At 50.2% G+C, this 22,704-nt stretch overlaps 1 pseudogene; it reads right to left on the bottom strand.

Annotated features, from left to right (window-relative positions):
- Positions 1-365: 365 nt before the first annotated feature.
- Positions 366-1,298, bottom strand: LOC134433440 (olfactory receptor 14C36-like; annotated as a pseudogene).
- Between the last annotated feature and the right edge of the window lie 21,406 nt (positions 1,299-22,704).

The following is a 22,704-nucleotide window of genomic DNA, read 5'->3' as shown; positions in this document are numbered from 1 at the left end:
CAGGAATGGTGTGGCCAGCAGGAGCAGAGCTGCTGTGCCAACACTGATCTGCCCACAGCTCTGCACATAGACATTGCTGCTGCAGCTCCAGAGAAGGGAACCAAAGGGCATCTATGCAAAAAAACTTGGCTGGGAGATCCTTTAGTTCCTTTAAAGCCAAAAGAGTGTGGCCCCTCATTGACACAGTCTCTGGCCACAGGGAAGTTAGAGAGAAACAAAATGAGAATGGCAAAAACAATGACATTCCTTTGTGAACAATATGAAAAACTAATACAAAGGAAAAAAAGAACAAACCACAACCAAAGCAACAAGAAATATGAAAGATGTCTTTTAGTAGAAGTGATTGGCAGAAATTGGCCAGCGTTTTAATGTTCCTGAATGCATCCAGCCATCAGTCTCCACACTGCAGCCTTGAGCTCCTGGTTCCTCAGGCTGTAGATGAGGGGATTCAGGGCTGGAGGCACCACCGAGTACAGAACTGAAAGGGCCAGATCCAGGGATGGGGACGAGACTGAGGGGGGCTTCAGGTGAGCAAAGACAATAGTGCTGAGGAACATGGAGATCACAGCCAGGTAAGGGAGGCAGGTGGAAAAGGCTTTGTGCCGTCCCTGCTCAGTAGGGATCCTCAGCACGGCCCTGAAGATCTGCACATAGGAGAAAACAATGAACACAAAACAACCAAAACCTAAACAGGAACTACCAACAATGAGCCCCAGTTTCCTCAGTTTGGACTGTGAGCAGGAGAGCTTGAGGATCTGTGGGATTTCACAGAAGAACTGGCCCAAGGCATTGCCATGGCACAGGGGCAAGGAAAATGTATAGGCCATGAGTAGCAGAGCATTGAGAAAGGCGCTGGCCTAGGCAGCTGCTGCCATGTGGGCACAAGCTCTGCTGCCCAGGAGGGTCCCGTAGTGCAGGGGTTTGCAGATGGACACGTAGCGATCGTAGCACATGATGGTCAGGAGGAAAAACTCTGCTGAGATGAAGAACAGAAAAAAAAAGAGCTGTGCAGCACATCCAGTGTAGGAGATGTCTCTGGTGTCCCAGAGGGAATTGTGCATGGCTTTGGGGACAGTGGTGCAGATGGAGCCCAGGTCGCTGAGGGCCAGGTTGAGCAGGAAGAAGAACATGGGCGTGTGCAGGTGGTGGCCGCAGGCTACGGTGCTGATGATGAGGCCGTTGGCCAGGAGGGCAGCCAGGGAGATGCCCAGCAAGAGGCAGAAGTGCAGGAGCTGCAGCTGCCGCGTGTCTGCCAATGCCAGCAGGAGGAAGTGGCTGATGGAGCTGCTGTTGGACATTTGCTGTGCCTGCACATGGGGACCTGTTCATGAAGAAAGGACAGTGACAAGTCAGGAGAAGCTGCTTTGAGCCAAACCTGGGCCATTCCCTGTATCCTGTCCCGCTGGGACTCACCCACCCTTGTTCCTGCTCTGGGAAAACCTTCACCTGGGTCCCTGCCTGGGCTCCAGTTGTGCTGGCTGAGTGTGCCAGGAGACGCCAGGCCTGTGCATGGGGGCCCTCAAGGAGCCATCCCTGCCCTACTGCCCTGGGTTTGTGGCCATGTGGCAGAGAGACAAGCCTGGATAGTCAGGATTTTTCAGAGGAATCACTCAGAATGGAGATAGGCTTGGTAGCATCTGCACTCCTAGGTTTTTAGGACATGGATTACAGGAGCTGTTTTAAGGACTTTTTTCCTACACACAGATCATTCCTGGCTCTCTGAGGTCATAAATCCCCAGCATTTCTGCTGCACTCAGAGTTTGCCACTGAGAGATGAGAAAGGCAAAGGATTCCCTGCGGCTGAGGGAAGGTGAGGGGCTGTATGGGCTTGTTCCCAGCTGCCCTGGATTTGCACCTTTGGCTGCAATCAGAGCACAATCACACTGCCGGGTCACCCTGGGATAAACCAGACCCTGCCCAGAGCAGAGGGATCCCTGAATGTCTCACCCTCTCTAAAGGTCTCTGGGCAAGGTCTCAGCACCCCCTTGTGCCAAGGACACTCACGGCTCCCTTGGCAAACCCAACAGCATTTCCTCAGCTGTGGCAGCTCTGCCCTTCCCCGTGGGACATTCAGGGAACTCCCAGAGGCTCTGGCACAGATTTGCACCCAGGAGGGCAGCTCAGAGCTTGGAAGGGCACAGCAAGGAGATCCCTGGCTGTGCCCATAATGGGATCTCAGGGAGGGGGCTCAGCTCATTCCCCTTTCCCATGGGCTGCTTTGCCCACAGCCCCACAGGTGCCAGGGAAGCTTGGACACCCCATTCCCATGGACACACCCCTGCCTGGCAGGAATGCCAAGGGCAGTGCCTGACTCAGCTGCTGCAAATGCCAGAGCCTCCCTGAGAGCAGCAGGTAACAGGGTCAATATCAGGGCAGGGCAGAAACAAGAGAAGATGTTGTGGTGCTGTGCCTGAGAGGGCAGGGCAGAGACAGCCGGGCACTCAGGACAGTGTTCCCATGCCCACCTGTGCCCGGTACCTCCCACGCACCAACCGTGCCCTCATCCTGCCCCCAGCTCTGCTCTCTTCAGCCCCCTCTCCTTCCCTGAGCATCTCCCTGGGCCTGGACATTCCCTCCTGAGAGGAGCCTTGTCCCTGCCCGTGCTCACAGAGCCCATCCCAGCCTGTGTGCCCTGGCCGGGTCCCTACAGAAACCTGCCTGTGTGCAGGGCCCTGGCTGGGGCAGGCTCTGTGTGCAGCTGGGCAAGGGCAGCTCAGGAGAGCCCTGCTGGGCCCTGCAGAGGTGATGCTGCTGCTGTCCAGGGCTGAGGAGTGGCTGAGGGCCTTTGAGAGGCTCCCAGCAGAGAGACTGACCAGCTTAAGTTACAGTTCTGGAGTCTGTGTAAATGTTCAAACATTCCTTTGATGATCCTGTGTGTCCCTTTCAACTCAGAATGTCCTGGGATTCTGGGATTACAATTCCTGTTCTGCTTCTCTCATCCCCCTGTTGTCTATAATCCAAAGAGAAAAAAAAAAAACAAACCCTTGCAGCAGTGTTAGAAGAGTAAAGTAAAAGCCAGACACTTATTGGAAACTTCCAGGTGTCCCAGTGGGAAAGGGCACACCCACCTCCTGATTTCAACAATTTATTAAGGTTGATAATTAGGATATTTAACAGGAGCATCCAAAAGGAGATTTAGTTTCCCTAGTTACACACCCCTGGGTCAACCCATTGGAGTAGGTCCAAAGGCTTCTTTGCCTTCACTTTTTATAATGACTGCTCATATTCTGCTCATTCTCAAAACCCAAAATGCTCCTATATGTCCAGTTCCTAGAAGACTATATAGTATTTCAGGACTATATAAAAGAATAGGACTATACAGCATTTTAGGAATATATTTAGACAGTCAGGTTATTAAGAGAAAGGTAAGGAAACATACTAGATTTAATTCAGGATTAAAGCTATATAAGAATATAATAGTGGTTTAATACAGTTAAGAGTTTAATAGAGTTAAGTAAGGATTATAGTATTGTAACTATATAATAGTAATTTAGAGAGCTACGAGTATATAAAAATGTAAAAAGTACAAAAAAACTTTTTGTCACCACCCCAACATTCCCATCTTTCTCTAAGTAGGAAATTGAAACACTCTTAGGAAAGCTCCTGACCTTTACAGCAAACCCTGGCTTACCTTCTTTGGGAAGTGTCCTCCGGAGCTGTGCCCAGGCTGGTCTGGAGCTGGGAGCAGCCCTGAGCCACCCAGCCCCTCTCAGCAGCAGCCCCTGCCCTGCTCAGTGTGGCTCCTTCCCCCCACAGGTTCTCCTCAGCGCTGGGAGCAGCTGCTAGGGCTGGCTGAGAGCTGTCCCTGGCAGGCAGCAGAGTCCCTGCCCCAGCAGAGCACCCTGGGCTGCAGGACCCTGCTCTGCAGGACAGCCCTGGGCACCCCTGGCTGCAGCCCCGGCTGCTCAGCCCTGCAGCAGAGCCTGGCAACAGGAGCTGCCTTGGGCTGTGCCTGGGCTGGGGCAGCAGGGAAAGCCAGCCCTGCCCTGGGGCCACAGCCCTGCCCTGGAGCAGCTCTGAGAGTCCTCCTGAAAGGTCCTCAAAGCTGTGGGATGTGCCAGCTCCAGGAGATCCCTGCAGGAACTGCAGCTTCTCTTCCCACAGCCAGGGAATGACTGTTTCAAACCTGGGCTGATTTCTGCTCTAGTGAGCCCTGAGCGAGCTCTGCTCTGTGCTCCCAGCCCAGGCTGAGTTTAACCCCTCTGTGCCCCTGTGCTGTGCCCAGGGTGGCTGCAGGCAGTGCCCAGCCCTGCTGGGCTGTGCACAGGAGCTGCTCCTGGCCAGAGCTGCCTCTCTGCAGCGCTGCCCTTGCCAGGAGCTGCCTCTGGGCCAAGAGCCTCTGTGCATGTTTTTCAAAGGACTTTGGGTTTGGCTTTTGCCTTGGAGTCTCTGAAAGGTTTATGCAATCATGGCCTCCAATTATCTGCTGTAATTAGTCCCTGGAGAGGCTTTGTCAGTAACAACACTCAGTGGGGCTCATTTATGCTTCAGGGTACTTCAGTTTTTTCAAAGTACTTGATGTTTCCCTTTTGATACAGACTCTGTGAGAGGTTTGTGCAATCATGGCCCCAGTTATCTGCTTTAACGAGTCCCTGGAGAGCTTTGTACTGAAAATTAGCAGGGCTCATTAATGCTTTGAGATACTCAAGGTTTTTAAGGTACTTTATGGATTTAAGAATACTTTTAGGTACTTTTAAAGATTTTCCTTTCCTCACTGAGTCTCTGAGAGGTTTTGTGCCATCCTGGCCTCCAATTCTCTCCTCCAAGGAGTCCGTGAGGAGCCTGTGTTGGGTATCTTCCCCTTTGTGTTTTACAACAAAGATGGAACTGAAAGAATTTTGTAAGACTTTCTAAAAGCATTCAAACAATCATGGGAACATTAACAATACAACAACAACCACTAAGAGAATTAATAGTCCAGTTTCAGTAGACATCATCCAACCCTTTAGTCCCTTGGATTGGAAGAGTTTATTGAACCAGTCGTTGTTTTCCACTTGAAGCTTCTTGAACCCTTCCTTCAGTACCTGAATGCTCTTGTGGATTGACTCGCTGTGGATGGAGAGGTTCATGCAACACATGCCCTCAGAGTCTACACAGCCATGCCCCTGTGCCCAGAGTAAAAACGCCATTGCTGTTCTGCACGGTGGCATGTCTGATGGTCTCTGTCTCTGAGAACAGGCCACTCAATGTGAGGGAGGTAGCATTGCTTTGCTTACTTAACAGGCACCCAAGATGGTCTCATTGTCCTAAAGCTTTAGCTGCAGCCACCCAAGGTAGTCCACACTGGGGATGCTACCATCCGATACCTGGATTAAAGCTTGCAAAGCCATCTCCTTGATATCATCCAATACTTCTCTAGAGATACCTGCTGCTTGGTCATCTGGTAGGCTGTGTTGTCCTTCTCCAGCTAGGTGGTTGATTCCGCTCTTGCCTCATTATTAGCATAGTCACTATTAATTGATTTAGTAAACACTTCCATCCCCCTTTTCACAGGGTGTATTCTGTAGGCGACAACAACATGGTCATAATATATTTTAAATCATAGGGAGTTAAGACATGTGCTGTAATCATGGCCCTCATTAGGCCATTAAAACAAGGGAAGTCTCTCCTATGGTCTTTAGCTGCCCGACACAGATCCTTGATTTCCCCTCAAACCAATGGCTGATACCTGGGATTCTGCCCCCTTCTTTCATAACATACGGGGGCAATGAGGGGTTTGAGACTGTTTGCCAGTCTCTTTCCTTAACTGCTTATTTCCAGATCATTTCCCAGGGATCTTCTGGGGTTAAAGGGGTGAGGTGGCTGTGGGGAATCCAAACTATTTTCTAAGGAGGAAGAATAACTTGGAGGAGAAACATTTGGATTAGAAATAGTGTGACAGTTGGCTTTAGTATCTTTGACCATGGGGTCATATTGTTGCCGGAGGGTGAGGCAAAGGGCACTGCCATTTTGTCAGGTGTTGGGGAGGAAGGGCCTTGATTTAGGATGGCAAACAACTGGACTGGCATTCTGGAGGCATGGCCCAGGGTGGAGGTGGAATGATTGACAGTGGGGGTGTGACCCACAGTTGTGGGGGTGGAGTCTGGAGGTTCGTTCAGGCGGAAGAGAAGGTTGTGGTAGCAGGAAATGGAGGAGCCAAGATGGAGGGAGGATGGTCGGGCTCTTGAGCCACGTTCAGGCTCCTTCCATCTTAACTCTCCAGGGCATGATACTCCAAGAGGGCATGGCCATCACCATCTTGGACCATCGTGGAAAGTCTGATAAAGGCAGGTTTGGGGCGAGGTCCCGAGTTAGGAGTGACCAATGGATTGAGTTTTCAACCCGCTGCTGGCTGGTGAAGGGTCTCAAGTGTGGTGTGGATGATGGGGAGTATGTGGGATGCAATGGAGTCCCTTTTGATCAAAAGGTTGTACAATTTAACTTCCACTTAGTCTCAAAATTCAGTGGTATGGATTTCAACACCAGAGGTGTCTGGAAATTTTTTAATGATCCACCTCATGATTGATTTTTATTCGTTCTTTGAAAATATTTCATCATGACCAGTGAGAATTAAAGCATCCATATACACTCCTTTCTACTGTGGACATATGGCTGGCCATTTTGCTTTCTTTGCCTTATGGAGAAGAGCCACCGCAACACCTCAAATTAATTATGGGACATGGGTGCATACTGTAAAAACACAATGGCAAAATGGGCAATAAATATCTTGCATTTCCCCAAACCCACCTGCAATCCTATGCAGGTGAAACCATCGTTGTCCCTGCCGATCCTGGGCAAGGTCCCTTGAAGCAACGATGAATCCACCAGGCCTGGCACAATCCAAAATCCTGGGGAGCACTGGCCTATCCATCTGCTAACCCCAGCTGACGTGACTGACACAGGGATCCCTGAATGTCATGGTCCCTGTTTGGGCACCAAATGTCCAAATGAGGGTAGGTGTGACAAACATCTCTGGCTCCCTGAGTTCAGGGTGAGTGTGGCGAAAATGAAAAGGAGCAGGATCAATGGAGTTGTTTAAAAGGAACTTTAATAACAGGGTGAAATATAATAAACATGGAGAAATCCAGCACAGTACAAGGGGCAGGATCCTAAAATCTGAGACAAAGGGGAAGCAGCAACAACTTGGGGCTAGAAAACTAGAACAATAATCATGTAGAAGAAATAAGTAACCAATAAACCAATACAGGAGTAGAACTTGGACAACTTAGCATAACAACACTAAAGGCTTATGGGAAAAGTCTCAAGCTCACCCTAAGTAAATTGAATGATTCCCAGAACTTGAAACTCACGCCCAGTTCTTCCAGGGTAAAATCTGTCTGACTCTGAGTTACAGCTGGGCTAACTCCCACACCGCGGCTTTGCACTGGCCCCTTGGGACCATGCGGCCAAACAGAGCCACAGTGCTGTCCTTGGTTCCACAAGGCTCTGCAGTGTCACAATGGCCCCTTCATTTCACAAGGCTCTCAAATGTCACATTGGTCTCCATAGGAAGGAAACCATAGAGGCCCCGTGTTTCAGCAGCTGATGAACAGCAGCCATCAGCGGCCAAGGTAAGCCTGACCTGTCTGACCTTGCAAGTTTGCTTGGAGCAACCCTTGGATATTTGAAATTACGAATGCGGAGTCCTAATTTAGAACATTTGTGCCTGGAAAAGAGGGATTTTTTTTTCCATACAAAGAAAAGCACAGAGCTCTTTCCAGTGTTTGGAAAATATGTGAGTGCTGCCACACAGAAGTCAAAGAACAGCCAGACCTGTCTGTCCTGGCAGCTTTTGTCTGGGAGCAATCCTTGATTACACAGATATTTGGAGGTGGAATCGTAATTTTGGCCATGGATGCCTGGAAAAAATGGACAGTTCTTTTCCATAAAAAGAAAAGCCCAGAGCCCCCATGTTTCAGGGGCAGATGGGAATGGCCTTCAGCATTCCAAGGTCAGGCAGACCTGTCAGGTGACCCCTGGGAAGCCAAGGCAGCCACACCTATTTCATGTTCCCTACATTCCACAGGGCCCTGCAGTGTCACAATGGCTCCTTGCTTCCATGAGGCCCTAAGGTGTCATAACGGTCACTTGATTACACAAGTCCTTAAGGATCTTAATGGTCTCCATGGTTCCACAAGGCCCCACAGTGCCATAATGGTCTATTGGTTCCATGAAGTCCCGTTGTGTCCAATGGCCCCTTGGTTCCATTGGGGCCCAGTAGTGCAACAATGATTCCCTTGGTTCCACAACTTCCCATAGTGTCACAATGGCCCCTTCCTTCCATGAGACCCTGCAGGGTCACAATTGTCTCCCTGATTCCATGGGGCCTTGCAATGCCACAATGCTCTCCATGGATCCACAGTGCCCTGCAGGATCACAATGGCCCTTTGGCTCCACAAGGCCCTGAAATGCAGCAATAGCCTCTTGGTTCCACAAAGTCCTGCTGCTTCACACTGGTCCCTTGGGACTGTGAGGCCCAACTGGGCCACATGTTCTTGGTTTGAAGAGCACAGAAAGATGTTCTTGGTTCCACGAGGCCCCAGAGTGTCACAGTGGCCCCTGGGATCCATGGTGCGCTGCGGGGTCACAATGTTTCTCTTGCTTCCACAAGTCCCTAAGTGTCACCATGGCCCATTGGTTCCACAATGCTCTGCAGTGTCACAATGGTCTCCATAGGAAGGAAACAAGTGAGCCCCAGTGGTGCAGGGGCAGTCACCAGAGAAGCAGTCACCAGAGGTCAAGTTTAGCCCAATTTGTGTCATCTGGTTTTTTAAGATTTTCTAAGCCTTCTGATGTTGACATTCTTGTAGTGAACTTTCTCACACACTTTCTGTAAATAACTCATTGTTTTGCATTCCTTTACGGAGGAGGAGACAGTTGATGGACTGTTGGTTTGTCCAGTGTCATTGGAGAGGTGTCACTGTCACCCTCCAATCCACTGTCACTTTTGGAAAACTGTAAATGTTGGAGTCAGAAAATAAACTTGCCCTTTTTTCTTCACCTTGAGAACAATGATGTGAGCTTGTGTTCTTTTGTGTCCTATAATGACACTCCTGGGCCAGCGACTCCCTCTGAGTGGGGCCTCTCCCAGCCGGGAACTCTCCCGTTTGCTGCACTCAGGGATCCTGAACAACGACAGAGCCTGGGCTGATCCCCTCACTCCTCCAGGCTCAACCCTTCACCCCCTGGGGAGATGTGAAAGAATCTACAGTGAGCATTCCCTGCCCTCAGGGGAATTGCTCACAGGTGCCTTTCACTGACTCTTTGTGTCTGTGTGCACACAGGAGTGCCTGTGCTGGGGAAATGTGGCAGAAATGCTGCTCTCTGAGGGGTTGGAGTGCCTTGGATAGCTGAATCAGTCAGGCCTGTAGGTAAGGTTAATTCACAAGGTCTAAGTGAATTTAAATGCTGCTAAACAGTATTTAACTTAAATTATAACCTATGACTTAGCAATTTAAAAGAGGACTAACACTTAACAATATTTAACTTAGCTTATAACTTATATAAAATGTAAAAACTTAGCAAAAAAACAACTCTTAGCAGCATTTAACTTCACATAGACACTTGACAGCCTCATGGAACCAAGGGGCCATTGTGACACTGAGGGGACTCATGAAATCATGGAGGTCATTGTGACACTATGAGGCCCCATGGAATAAGCAAAGCATTGTGACACTGCAGGGCCTCATGGAAGCAGTGAGACCATTGCGACCCTGGGGGTCCCCCATAAACCAAGAGCACCATTGTGATACTGTGGGGCCTTGTGAAACCAAACGTCCTTTGTGACACTGCAGGGCTGCATGGAACCAAAGGTCCATTGTGACATTGCAGGGCCTCGTGTCATCAGTGCTCCATTGTGAGACTGGGCCACCAAAGGAGACCATTGTGACACTGCAGGGCTTCACGGAACCTCGAGGCCATGGTGACATTGTGGAACTCCATTCAACCAAGGGTTCATTGTGACACTGCAGGTCTTCTTGTAATCAAGGGACCATTGTGACACTGCTGAACCCCATAGAAACAGGTCAGCATTATGGCACTGTGGGGCCTCATAGATCCAAGGCACCATTGTGGCAGTGTGGGGCCCTATAAAACCAAAGGAACAAAGGACAGGTCTGGTTTGTTTGGCCTCCCAGGGGCCACCTGACTGGTCCAGCTGACCCTGGCATGTTGAGGATCTCTTCTCATCTGCTGCTGAAGCACGGGGACTCCATGCTTTCCTTCCTATGGAAAAGAACTCTCCTTCTCCTCCAGGAACCCATGGTCAGGTTTGGGATTTCTCCTCCGAATTTCCTTATATCCAGGGATTGTTCCCATAGGAAAATTGCACGTACAAATCTGGCTGCAGTGGTTTCACAAGGGTCACTTCCCATCTGTCCCCAAAACATTGGGGAAATCTCTGTGCTTTCCTTCCTATGGGAAAAGACTGTCCTGCTTCTCCAGGTGTCCATGGCTGAGATTGTGTTTTCACCTCCAAAATTCCCATAAATCCAAAGACTGCTCCCAGACAAAATCTACCATTCCTGACAAGTCTGGCTGGCCTTGGCCAAGTGAGGCTCTCACCAGCCTTCCAAACACTGGGGCTCTGTGCTTTCCTTCCTATGGCAAAGAACTGCCGTTCTCTTTCAGGCGCCCATGGCCAGAACTGGGGTTCCACCTCCAACATTGCCTGTTGTGTCAGACTGGAGGAGATTTTTGGCTCAAAACATTTCATGTGTGAGGGAGGAAGGGGCAGGTCCAGCCTTGACCTGCCCTGTAGCCCCAATCCCCCCAGAGCCTCTATCCCAGCCCAGCAGTGGCTGCCAGTCCCTGGCACAGCACAGGCAATGCTCCACAGCCACCTCTGCAGCCCCAGCCCAGCTCCTGAGGGACCAAGTGAGCCCAAGGCCCACCTGGGGGAAGGGCCCAGGAAGACCAAGGGGTATTTAAGGCTAATCACAAGGCAAGTACACATCTTGACCCTACCTCCTCTTGGAATTTCCACCTGAACAGTGCTGGAATCCAGGAGTTGGTAGCTGTGTGTGTGCTTCTCTGCATCTTTTTGCTTGCTCTCTTTCTGTGTCTTCTTCTGTTTCTGTGCTCCTGCAAATTTTGATTAATATTAAATGGAACAAGCTTAGAATTTGTGAAGTTGAATGGCTCAACTCAATGCTTTGAGAAGTTTTTTATGTTACTGAATGTCTGTTGTAATTTGAGATGAGAAGAATTTTAAAAAGTAAAACTTTTTCATGTAAGTGACAATCTGTTTAACCACTGAGATACTGAACATGTCTCTGTGAAACACAAATGTTAAAGATGAAAAAGTCCAGGAACCTCCTCTTTCTTTTCCAGTCAACAAAGAAGCAGCAAGCCCTGGCCCTGGCCCCCATCTCAACCAAACCAAACCAAACCAAACCAAACCAAACCAAACCAAACCAAGCAACCCTGCTGTGGGCTGAGCCCCTGCTCCCCTCCCCAGGCTGCCCCTCTCCACATTGGCACCATTCTAACCAAACCAAACCCCAACAACTCCCAAACAGGAAAACAAGAGGCTACAAAACCCCAACCAGAACAAAGCAAGACACAGCTATTGAAATCTTACCAAGTCCCCTTCCCCCAACACAACTAAAACATAAAACCCCTACAACCTACAACCCATACAAAATAACCTTACAACTAAAAACTTAAACATAAAAAAAGCCAAAACCAACCATAAAACCAATCCTAACACAACCCAACCACAACTTCCACTACAAGTTACCGGCAGGTCAGGTGTTAGTCCTTTCAGTGCTTCAATCCTCCTTCAAGTAAAAGAAAAAAAACCGACAAAATACATGCATATTAAAAAAAAAACAATAAAAAACCATCCAAGTCAGTAATGAAGAAATTAAATCCCAAATAAAAAAGGGGAAAAATACCTTAATCATAAAACTAAAATCCTTTTATAAACTATAAAGAAAAACAACTTTTTTTTATAGTACAAAAAACCATTAAAAAATTAATATCAAACAGAAACCTGCATGCTAAAATCAAACAAATGTTAAAATAGCAGTATTTTTATAGTACATTTAAACAGGGGGGAAAAAAAAAAAGTAGTCCAGTATCCCCAAGAGAAGATCTCTATTTGCAGAGATAAAAATAATTTAAAAAGTAAAAAATAAAAACTTTTACACTTAAAGAACTCATCTTTAAAAAAATACCCCATAAGTCAACATGGCCCATCTATAAGCTGTAAAAAGGCTTGTAGCAACAAAAACTTCACAATAAAAGAGTTCCTCAGACAAATGTTATCCATGTCAGAATTAAGAATCAAAAAAAAAAAAATTTTCTTCTTGTAAAAAAATCTTTATAACATTTACAAGAAAAACTTCTCTCCCAAAGTAAATTTAAAAAAGACTATTCTAGAAATAGTAAATACCTAGAAATTTTAAGTTTACTTTACATTGGTAGTAAAAAGAAAACTTTAAAAAGAAAAACCAGTGTTCTAAAGAATTTATTTTAATTTTTACTACTTTTTTCTTTTTGAATTTACTTTTAATAAAAATTTCTTGATAGTCTTTTAAAATGTTAGGCCTACATTACCTTTCTCCTAATCCTATCTCACAACAAAATTAATACATAAATAACAAACTGACACTAAAACCCATTACACTCATCAATGCATTAATTAAGAAATCTCAAGATTAGAAAAATGTTAAATTAACCAAACCAAAACCACAACAATGTCATAATAAACCATTTGCCAAATTTTCTCTCATTGTCTAAAGTTCTCAGTAAAGGCTGTTTTTTTGTTTTGAGCCCCTGAGAACCTCTTGTTGGTATTTCTCCAGTGAGTTTAACTCAGAGGAGACAAACAATTGTAATTCCTCTAAAATGTCTCTTTGAGTGAGCTTTATGGGTGGAGTCAGGGCTTGTCTGTCCTGCTTGGCCCAGCCCAGGCAGGGCTTTCCCAGCCACATTCCACACTCCATTTCCCAGCTGGAGCCGCTGCTGCCTCTGAGTTGTGCTGCCCCAGCCCCAGGGACGCTCTCCTTGTCTGCCCATTCCCCCACGGTCTCTGGGCAGGGATGGCCTCAGTGGGGGCTGCTGACATCCTCAGCAACTTGGAGGCTGCTGCTGAATTTTCCTGCTCCAGGGGCTTGTTCAGCCTTCAGCACTTCAGTGCAGGAATTCAGTGTCCCAGGGTTCATTGACATTCAGAACACCTGAACAAGCCAAGCCTCTGGGAATAATCTGATCTCAGTTTTCAAACCATCTGTGGTTAATTCAACAGATCTCAGTAGTATATCCAAACTGAATGCAATATATTTTATAATGAGTGACAAAACATATTTTATGGTCTTGTGATTTTTTTTCCTGTTAATTCATTAAAATGTGCAATCTCCAATTGACACTGACTCCAAGTACTGCTCCAGAGGCTTGTTCAGCCTTCAGCTCTTCAACGCAGGAATTCAGTGTCCCAGGGCTCATTAACATTCAGAACACCTTAACAAGCCAAGCCTCTGGGGACAATTTTATTTCAGTTTCCAAATCTTGTGTGGTTAACAAAGAGAGATTTCATAAGTGCATTCAACTGAATATATTCTATTTAAAAAGACAGCGAGAAAACATTTTTTAGGTCCTATTTAGTTTTTTTTTTTTTCCCTGTTAATAGCAATCTCCAATTGACTTTGAATCCAAGTACCTCCTCATGTAGTTGAAACAGATATGAAAATCACGACTGTGACGTTTTTCACAGGGGTTCTTGGATGAGGGAAGAGATGAGGATCTGACTCCATGTTTCAGAAGGCTTGATTTATTATATTATGATATATAATTCATTAAAACTATATAAAATAATAGCAGAAAATGTTTCATCAGAAGGCTTAGGTAAGAAGAGAAAAGAAAGAAATTATAACAAAGGTTTCTGGCTCGAGCTCCGTGTCCAAGCCAGCAGGGCTGTGATTGGCCATTAATTACACACAACTACATGAGACTAATCAGAGATCTACATGTTGCCTTCCACAGCAGCAGATAATCATTGTTTACATTTGGTTCCTGAGGTCTCTCAGCTTCTCAGGAGGAAAAATCCTAAAGAAAGGATTTTTTCATAAAAGTTCTCTGCGACATAAGACCCTTCATGGCTGACAATCAATCAGACTCTGTCCCTACCCCCACCCCACCATTTCCCCCATCCAAGCCCTGGCACTCAGAGCAGCCTTGTGCAAATCTGAGCTCCCTCCAGCCCAGGCTGCACCTGCGGCTTTCAGCCCCTTGGCTCCAGCTCCCACCTGCTTTCCTTGGAGAAGGAGCTGCCCGAGACACAGAGGGATGTTCATTTCTTGTCAGCCAACAAAGCCAAGGGAAGGCACAGCTCCATCATATGCCAAAATCATTCCTCTGCAAGATATTAAATCCACTTTGCACAGCAGACATCTCAGAGCAATGGAAAACACCTTCTGTGCCCAGCACAGATCCCAACAGATCCTCCTGTGCAAACCCTCCCTGCCCCAATTCTGCCCAGATTTGCTCTTTGCACACACGAGTCACACACTGAAGTCAGGAGCTCCCTCCATACCCAGAGGGTGGAAAAGTGAGAAAAGAGATGAAGAGCTCTCCTGCACAGAGCCAAGGTCCAAGTGCCCCTGCAGTGGGAGCCACAGCTCATCAGGTTTGTGTCCTTTGGGCTCAGGGACTGGTGACTCTCAGAGGCACAGAAAGGTTTCGTGCCAACAAACACAAATTGAATATTTGAACAGTTTAATAACCATCACAGCTCTTACCTCAGCTCTCTGGAATGTCCCAGCAGCATCTGACATGTCCACCATCCCCAACAGATTTTTATGCAGGAACAGTTTTAGACATAGATATAAGAAAAGGTAATTCTGTGATAGATATAAAGACAATTACGATGTCACCTTACGTGATATTTATTTAAATTTCAGAAAGTTTGGGCAACTCTCTGAAGCTCAAAGCATGAAACCAGTCAGTTATGAGGCACTTGAATGACCACAGAGCATCAGGTGGAGGAAATCTGGGACCAGTGGGAAGAAGAAATATCCAGCTGGTCTGGTGAAGAGATGTCCTTAGACATGGCCATTTAACCAAGAGAGATGGAAGCACTTGATGGAAAACAGACGGATTAAATAATAGACTAATTATTGGTGACACAAGTAGATTGGAAGATCAGTATTTCTTCTCCTGCCATCAGTACGCTTCCAGGAAATCCCCGTTTCTGGTGGGAAAACATTGCCATTCCTTAAGAGTATTCAAATTGCACAGATAATCAATATTTGCTTGTATATTATGGAACTAACAGGTATTAAAACCTGAGCCCCTTTCCAGGCAGACATCAGTTGTGTGCCCATGAAAAGGCAGGGCCACTTGTGCCCTGAGGTGCCCAGCTTCGATTGGATCACTCCGAGAGCACCTGAGGGAGAGCAGAGCACCTTGCAAGCTACAGGTCCCTAACAGCCCCGCAGGGCTCCTATCCCATCAACATCTGCTCTGCTCCAGTCTGAAACAGGGCCCAGCATGGTGCCAGGATCATCAGAGAGCTAAGTTGTGTGCTGGAAATCAATGTCCTCTCCATCCCGCAGCAGCCCTGCATTTCCCTCTTGCAGCCTTGGTCTCCAGCAAAGCCATGGAGGCTCTTTGGGCTCTGGCCTGTTCCTGCAGCCCCCAGGGCAGCTGAGCTCTGCCTTTGGCACAGTCAGGCCTGGCCAGCACAGGCCATGCTCTGCAATTGCTTGTGTGTGCCTGGCCCTGCTGTCAGCCCCGGCAGTGGCTGCGTGGCCCCTTTGTGGCCCTGTGCTGGCCCAGCCATGGTGGCCCAGCCCCTGTGCAGGCCCAGCCCAGGCCAGGAGCATTGAAGGTGGGAACGGCCCCTTTGCCGTGGTGCCCACAGCAGCCTTGGGGCTCTATGCCCCATGGCCTCCCTGCTGGGCAGCCTCTGCCAGCTCCTGCAGAGCCCCTGGCACCTGTGGGGCTGCACAGACAGCCCTGCCCCGGGCTCTGCCGGCCTCTGGGCCAGCAGAGAGGCAGCCAGGGCTGGCCATGGCTGGGAACAGGCCCTGAGCCCTGCAGAAGGATGGAGCTGGGCCACAGCCAAACTCAGCCCAGGCCAAAGCTGGGCTCAGCAGCCAAGGCTGCCAAGGGCTGGGCACAGAGGCTGGCACTGGCAAATGTCCTGGGCCCCCTCCCTGCTCTGTCCATGCCACCAAGGGCACAGAGCAGCCTCCTCTCTGGGCCACTTGCCTGTTTGCAATGCCTTGCACAGGCGCTGGCCCTGCCCCACAAGGCCTGGCCTGAGTCCTGCCCCTGCACGCTCAGCCAGGCTGAGATGGACACTGATGGTTTGTGGGCCAGGCTCTCTGAGCCCAGCCCAGCTCCCTGCAAGCTCTGCCAGCTGCCCTGAGCTCTGGGCAGCACCAAGGGCTTCTCCTCAGCCCAGTCCAGCCGGCTCTGGCCCCACAGCTCTGCTCAGGCCAGGCTGCTCTGGGCACTGCCCCACGGCCTCAGCCCCTGTCAAGGGCACAGCAGCAGCTGCAGCTGCCACAGGACTCAGCCCCAGCCATGGGGGAAGGTGCTTGGCCAAGGCCAAAGGAGGCTCCCTGGCTGCCCTGCTCCCCTCGGGCTGAGGTGCTGAGGGCTCTGCAGCCCCTGCTGCCATCCCATCTGCCCAGGGCAGAACACGTGCCGCTGCCTTGGGGCCCTCAAGAGCTGCTCCTGCTGCAGGCCCAGGGCCCATGCCAAAGCTGGGCCTGCCAAAAAGCTGTTCCCATTTCTGTTCATTTCTGCCCTGATGGGGATGGGTTCTCAGCCACTTGGAGGTTGATGATGAATTTTATTTCTCCAGAGGCCTCTTTTTTCTTGAGGTCTTCCGTTCAGAAATTCAATGTAAAAGGCTAATAAATATTTGTTCCTAACACACCTGAACAAGAAAAGCCCTTGGGAACAATCTAAGTTTTCATGTGTTCTTTGGTTAATTAGACAGATTTCAGAAGTCTATTTAATGTGAATATACTGTATTTAAAACAATGCAGAGAGAATTGTTTTTTCCTGTTTTCTTATTTTGTTCATAGATTGATATCAGCAATGTCCAATTGATATTGATCCCCAGCACCTCTTAATGCAGTCTGAACAGATATGAAAATCCAGACCCTTCATGGCTGACAATCAGTCACACTTTGTCTCTATCTCCTCCCCACCATTTCCCTCATCCAACCCCTGGCACTCAGAGCAGCTGAGGAATGGAGTCACATTCAGGGGTGTCCCCAGGGCTCAGAACTGGGGCTAGGTCAGTTCAATCTCTTTATTGCTGATCTGGATGAGGCCATTGAGAGTACCCTCAGTCAGTTCCCAGGTGAGCCCAAGCTGGGTGGGAGTGTGGCTGCGCTGGAGGGCAGGAAGCTCTGCAGTGGGATCTGGACAGGATGGAGCCATGGGCCCAGGACAATTGGATGAGGTTCACCACAGCCAAAGGCCGGGTCCTACCCTGGACTTACAACCACCCCAAATCCCTGGCCCTACCCTGCCCCTGATCCCCACAGCCTGTCCTGTTTCCTTCATCCCTGCATTGCCAGGGACTTTGTGGGATAAGGGAGCTCTGCTCTGGCTATGGAGGGAGGTCCAAGTGCTACCACTGGAGTGGGAGCCACAACTCATCACGTTTGTGTCTTTTGGGGGGTGTGGAACCGGTGACACTCAGAGGCACAGAAAATTTCTCTTCATGGCAAACAGGCCCCAGTTGAACAGGACACCATTTCAAACCAATCACAATCCTCCCTGAGATATGTGCAACATCCCAGCAGCATCTGATGAGTCCACCATTCACAGGTGATTTCCATACTAAAATTAATTTCTGACAAAAGAACAATTAAGTTTTTGTATCAGCATGCTCATCCTGGAGTGGGTGCAAAACAGCTCCAACAATTCCTGATTTGCCAAGCTGTCACTGGTGGATGGAGATGGGAGGTCAGGCTGCTCTTGGTGTTGAGGAAATGCTGAAAAAAGCTGACTCATTTCATCTCCTCATGCCCTGGCTGATCTCTCTTCTCTCCCCTTCCACCCATTGGCTTTTGTCTCCCACCAGGCTCCCCGGTGAAGAGCCTGGCTCTGTGTTCTCCATCCCCTCCTTGCTGGCACTGCCAGGCTGGGATGAGGAGCCCCTCAGCCTTCCCTGCTCCAGGCTGGACAAGCCCATCTCCCACAGCCTCTGCTCACATCCCAAGGGCTCCAGCCCCACCTTGGAGGCCCTTCCCAGACCCTGCTCCAGCTGCCAGACATCTTTCCTAGCCTGGGGAACCCAACCCAGGCCACAGTGACCTGGATAATCCCTGTCCTTGATGTCCTGGTCACACAGCCCTGGCCCCTTGTCCCCTGTCAGGCTCTGGGGTGGATCCTGTGGAACATCCTTTGGTGGAGGCTGTGGCTCCAGGTGGGCCGGGGGGATCCCGGGGGACAGGGACCCTGCTGGGCATGAACAGCATTGGACTTGTTGGGAGAAACTGTGAGGGGGAGCTGGGGCAGAGTGACCAACCCAGTGACCTGACACAGCCCTGCTAGGATGTCACACAGCTGGTCTCTGATGTCACAGCCTGCTCTGTGATGTCACAGCCCATTCTACAATGTCACACAGCTGATCTCTGATGGTTGGTCACAGCTGGTCACAGCCAATTCTGTGATATCACAGTCTGCTCTGTGATTTCAGACCTCTTCCCTCTGATGTCACAGATGGCTCTGTGATGTCACAGGGGCAGTATATGATGTCATAGCTGCTCAAACACCTCACATAACCCGCTCTGTGATGTCAAAGCCCACTCTGTCACCTCATGTTACCAGATGATAAATTGTCTCCACCAGCTGAGCTGACACCTGGACCTTGTTCTCCAAAACCCCAGGCCTATGGAAACCACACAATGCCCATTGTGTGAGAAGGGGAACTGGAAGTTCACCAGCCTCAGTGTCCTGCCAGCTCAGCCAGGCCTGCTGGAACATTGAGGTCCATGACCACCAGGGACCACCAGAGAGACCCCCCAGGACAGAAGAACACATGGGGAAGGGGAGGGGAAATATGTGAATGATTTTGGGGAAACCATTATCATATTTATGTTTAGTCTGGGAAAATCAATGAATATGTGTGCAATATACAGAATGCAAACAGCAACTTTCCTTTACTCAGCCTGAAGGGCTTTGGGAGGAGCTGTCCCCCGTGCATCCCCCTGAATAAATAATGCTGCTTTTTAATGCTGCATTGGTGTTAAGGAGTTTTCTATTTTACTAAATTTTTGGTAACACTCCCACTGCCAAGGAAAGTTCTGTCTGCTGCTGTTCACAAACAGAGAAGGGCTGGTGGCAGATGTGGGGCTCAGAGGATGCCTGGGGCACAGTGACCATGAAATAATTAAGTTTTCAATGTTTTGGGAAAGAAGGAGGGGCAGCAACAAAACTTCTACACTGGAATTAGGAAGGGAAGACTTTGGCCTGTTTAGGATGCTGATTTTGGGAGTACCAAATTAGGTCCTGATTTTTTGAAGGAAAACATCCGTTAAAAACAGAGGGGTCCAGGAAGGATGGACACATTTCAAGGAAGTAATCTTAAGGGGAAGGAGCAGCCTGTCCCAGTGTGGCAAAAGACAAGCTGGTGAGGAAAATGACTGGCCTGGCTGGCCATGGAGATTTTGTGGGAGCTCAAGGGTAACAAGAGGTGCATCAACTTTGGACAGAAGGCCAAGCAGCTTAGGAAATGTTTAAGGATGTTGTGAAGTCGTGCAGAAAAGAAGTCAAGAGGTGAAAGCTCAAATAGAGTTTAACCTGACCACTTCTGTGAAAAAAAACTAGACAATGTTTCCACAATTAAATTAATAGCAAAACATGGGGTAAGGAAAACCTCTACTCTTTATTGGATGCAGTGGGGAATATAGTAACTAAAGATAAGGAGAAGGCAGAGCTACTTAACATCTTGTTTCTCTCAATTTTCGATATTAGGGCAGGCTGTCATCAGGACAAGTGTTCTGCTGAGCTGGTAGATGGGCACAGGGAGCAGAACAGCCCCCTGTAATCCAGGAGGAAGCAGTGAGTGACCTGCTGAGCCACTCAGATGCTCACAGGTGTGGGATCAGATGGGATCCATCCTAGGGGGATGAGGGATCTGTGGATGAGCTCCCCAAGCTGCTCTCCATCATTTACCATCAGTTCAGGCTCAGCAGGGAGGGCCCAGAGGACTGGAGGTGCCAGTGTGAGCCCATCCCCAAGAAGGGCTGGAAGGAGGATCTGGGGAACTCCAGGCCTGTCAGCCTGACCTGGGTGCCCGGCAAGGTTATGGAACAGATCACCTTGAGTGCCATCACAGGGCACCCACAGGATGGCCGAGGGGTCAGAGCCAGCCAGCGTGGATTTCAATGTCTGCACTGATGATCTGCATGTGGGGACTGAGTCGAGCATCAGCAAATTTGCAGATGACACCAAGCTGGGTGTGAGTGTGGATCTGCTGGAGGGTAGGAGGGCTCTGCAGAGGGACCTAGACAGGCTGGATCCAGGAACCAAATCCAACAAGGTGAGGTTTAACAAGTCCAAGTGCTGGGTCCTGCACTTTGGCCACAACAACCCCTGCAGTGCTACAGGCTGGGGCCAGAGTGGCTGGAGAGCAGCCAGACAGAAAGGGACCTGCAGGGACTGATGGACAGCAGGCTGCACATGGGCCAACAGTGTGCCCAGGTGGGCAAGAAGGCCAATGGCTCCTGGCCTGGATCAGGAATGGTGTGGCCAGCAGGAGCAGGGCAGTGATTGTTCCCCTGTGCTCAGCACTGCTTGGGCAGCACCTCGAGTGCTGTGTCCAGTCGTGGGCCACCCAATTTAGGAAGGCCATGGAGGGGCTGGAGCGTGTCCAGAGAAGGGCAACAAGGCTGGGAAGGGGTCTGGAACACAAGCTACCAACTCCTGTGAAGAGCAGCTGAGGGACCTGCAGTTGTTTATCCTGGAGAAGAGGAGGCTCAGGGGAGACAAGGCGGTGTCAGGGCACAGGTTGGACTTGATGATCTCCAAGGTCTTTCCCAGCCTTGCTGATTCTGGGATTCTCTGAAACCACCCTTGGAGCAGTTGCAGGAGGAGCCCTGGGCCTCCTCTTCAGAAGCTCCAGCAGCCCAGGTCCCTCAGCTTCTCCTGCCAGCCCCAAAGCCCATCCTGTCAGTCCTGCAGAGCCTCTGCAGCTCCTCCTGACTGCCCAGAACAGGGAGCCCCAGAGCCAGACACAGCAGCCCAGATGTGCCCCCCTGGCTTGGGATGCCTCTGGCAAGGGAGCAGCAGGAGGCACTGCAGGAGCCTGCAGACAATTCCTGCATCACTTGTAGGATGATCCTGCTGCCCAAGGGACATTCCCATGGTGCCAAGTCAGGAACTGCAATAGGGAGTGGGGCCAGAGAGGAAAGGGCAAACAGAGATGGGCTGTTTGCAGGGCAGGGAACAGGGGTGGAAAATAGGAAGAAATGTGTAGCAGGAAGCGTAAAGAAAGCAAAGAGTAAAGAAAGTAAAGGAAAGTGAAGCCAAGGAAATGCTCAGGGCAGTTCGGGGGTGGCTGTCAGGCAGCCCTGGCTCTGAGCAACAGCGTCTGCAGTGGGACAGGAAACTCCCAGCTGATGGGAACAAACTTTCTGGCTGACTGCAGAGGCCAGGACAAAGCTGAGTGGTTTCCCTGGTGTCCCCCAGCCCTTGCTGGCCCCAGGGGCTGATGGCATTTGTGCTCCCTCAGGTTCATGTCCCCACAGCAACAGCATGGGGGTGCTCCCCCTGCTGTGTGCAATGCAAACAGGGGCTGCTGAGCCAGTGCTGCTGTGTCTGTGCCTGCAAGGATGGGGCACCTGTGTGAGCTGGGGGAGAGGCCAGGGCTGCAGAGGGGGGATGTTGTTGGTGGCTCCATGAGGATGCTCTGGGACGCTGCCCTGGGCTGTGCAGCGCACTGGGGATGGATCAGCCCCTGCTCTGCTGCTCCTTCCCATCTGCCCCAGGGCCCTTGCAGAGCCCCAGCTGTTGCTCTCCTCTGCTGCCACGGCAACCCTCAGGAAAAAGCAGTGCCAGGGCTGTTCAAAGTACAATTGCAGTGACACTCGTTGGTGCCACCAGGTGCCATGGTAACGTCCACGGGGACCCGTTCCTTGGCTTGGTGCCATGGCAACCAATGCCCGGCCCCGTTGTGGTGGTTGGTGGCCATGGAAAGCTGCCCTGGCCCCTTGCTCAGGGCTGGTGTCAGTGCCCAGAGCCAGAGGGGATCCCTTGCTGGGGGCTGTGCCATGGCCACCTGCCCTGTGCCGCGCTGGCCGCTCAGGCACCAGGAACCAGCAGCCACCGGCACTGCCAGGGCCAAAGGCCAGGTCAGCCAGACAGAAAGGGGCAGGGCTGGGCACTGTTTCCATGGCAACCGGCACTGGGGGGACACCTGGGTCACCTGGCCTGGCCGTTGCCATGGAAACCCCTGGCAGGGACTGAGGGCACAGCCCCTGGCACTGAGACACTGCTGGGCCGGGTGCTGAGCACAGGGCTGGGCACGCAGAGATGGTTTTGTTCTTGCTGAGCTGCACCACAGCCAAGGCCTGTCCTGCCCCTCGTCCAGCCATGCTGGGGAGGGGCTGGGGCTGCGGGGGAGCTGGGCAGGGGACACAGCCAGGACAGGGGACCCCAACTGACCCCGGGGTACCCCAGACCAGAGCACATCATGCTCAGGGTGTGAAGGGGGGAACAGGGAGGAAGGGGGGAATTTTGGAGAGAGGGCTT

The sequence above is a fragment of the Melospiza melodia genome, unplaced genomic scaffold, assembly GCF_035770615.1.
Source record: "Melospiza melodia melodia isolate bMelMel2 unplaced genomic scaffold, bMelMel2.pri scaffold_18, whole genome shotgun sequence".
Taxonomy (NCBI): Eukaryota; Metazoa; Chordata; class Aves; order Passeriformes; family Passerellidae; genus Melospiza; species Melospiza melodia.
Note: the sequence above shows the minus strand (reverse complement) of the source record. Positions and strands in the feature narration are given on the sequence as shown.